The sequence below is a fragment of the Orycteropus afer genome, unplaced genomic scaffold (genome assembly GCF_000298275.1).
Source record: "Orycteropus afer afer isolate SDZICR_OR568_19922 unplaced genomic scaffold, OryAfe1.0 scaffold00352, whole genome shotgun sequence".
NCBI classification, from domain to species: Eukaryota; Metazoa; Chordata; class Mammalia; order Tubulidentata; family Orycteropodidae; genus Orycteropus; species Orycteropus afer.
In genome coordinates, this window is record NW_006921939.1 from 42,787 (window position 1) to 44,692 (window position 1,906).

A 1,906-nucleotide genomic window follows, 5' to 3' on the forward strand; every position below is an offset into this window, starting at 1 on the left:
AAGACTTCATCTCACCCAAAGCTTCAAATCAAGCCCTTCTGAGCCTACTAATGCAGTTAACTTGTGATTAGGAATCTCTACACCAAATCTCTGGTTGGGTGGCAAGGCGCATGTCCCAGCAGGCCACCAACCTGACTGTAGGAAAACAGAAAGGTGCAAATCTAATCAAGTAAATGGTTGCTCATGTGCAAGATCATTTCCTGGGGAACTTCAGAAGCCTAGATGTTAATCACATGGATGAATGCTGGCACGGGACCCCAAAAAGAGAGCCTGGGGTGCCATCAGTCTTCTTCACACTTCCCATATCCTGGCCGTCTTCCCTCTGGCCTCTCATCTATAGAATGGCTGAGCACACATTTCCCTAGGGACCAATGTAAACATTACTCAGTAGATCTCAGCTTAGAAAAACACAGCTTGTTATATATTTAGTGTTTGACATTCCAGTGCAGGCAGTATCTTAGCACTGGACATTCCCTCATTCATAAGTACCAGTTTAGAAAGAAACATATAAAAGACACTTGATAAAACTGCAGCTGAAAAGACCATTTGAGTGCCAGGCAGCTGGCTCTATCCTGCACTGAGTTGATAAACCAGGATCATCACAGGAGAGGCAGAATAGATGGTGCACAAGTTCTCTGTAAATCTGAAGAGTCACTATAACCATTTTTCCCACTTTACCCCTTGGGCCACATCTTGTTATGGGAGAACATTTTCACCTCATGCAACAACCTGTGCTCTTCTTGTTTTGGATGGGGCTCTCTCCAGAGGGTTCAAGAGCCTCCTTAGGGAGGAGAGAGCTTTCTTTTCCAGTCCTAACATCTGAATATTTTAAAGCATAAAAGGCGTTCACAAACATGCTAGGGATGCTGTTGCCAAAGTTTCTTACTGTTAGAAGAAATGGCCTAGTAGTTTTTGAACTCCAGGTACTCCAGGGTCAACTTGTGCTTGTTTGAGACGCATACTTGTGTGCAGCATAAAACTCAGCATCTGCTTCTGGCCTTTCCTTGGGTCAAGAACATAGCATCGTCAGTTTCAGAAATGCGCTTATCACTTTCTTTCTCCATCACCTTCTGCTGAAATCAAATTTTTGCAACTTGGGCAACCTTCTCTTTCTATAATAGCCTTCCCCTGTCCATCTCACTTCTTTTCCCACAACTTTTTGTTTCTGTGCAGCAATAAGTCTTGTCTTCTCAGCCTCCATTATCTCAATTTTTTTTTAATATGGCTCTAGAATGAGCTTTGGTGGTGCTGTGGTTAAGGCATGAGGCTGCTAACTGAAAGGTCAGCAGTTCAAACCCACTAGCTGCTCTGTGGGAGAAAGATGAGGCAGTCTGCTTCCCTAAAGATTTACAGCATTGGAAACCCTATGGAGGATAGTATGAGTCAGAATTGAGCCAATGGCACTGGGTTTGCTTTGGTTTTTTGGTTAACATGCACAGCTTTTATAGTGAGACCTAGGGCTGTCACGTGTAAATCTTTCTGCAGAGTTTGCTTCAGGTTTTCATCTATTTAATTAAACAGTTCAATATAAACTTCTTGAAGTGCATGGGCACTGCAAAACTGGTTCAGCTCATGGTGGATTTTATTAAAGATTAAGGTCTTGTCATAATCTGCAGTATAGTCATAATCCACAGTGTAGTTCCTCATGATATCAAACACTGCATGAGAAGTCAACATATTAACCACTTCTGTTCTGTCAATATAGATCATGACCCCACCACTTGTTCCACAAGGCATATTTTTAACTTCATCAGTTTGTAGTGTTGCCTGCACAGATATGAACAGGTGGTATCACTATGGAAGTAGATTGCCCAACGTTTCTTCCAAGGAATGGCTGGTGGGTTTGAACCACCAGCCTTCTGGTTAGCAGTCAAGTGCCTTAGGCACTATGCTACCAGAGTATGTA

The 1,906-nt window shown here is 42.8% G+C and overlaps 1 pseudogene; it reads right to left on the reverse strand.

Moving 5' to 3' along the window:
• Positions 1-712: 712 nt before the first annotated feature.
• Positions 713-1,770, reverse strand: LOC103207075 (annotated as a pseudogene).
• Positions 1,771-1,906: the final 136 nt, after the last annotated feature.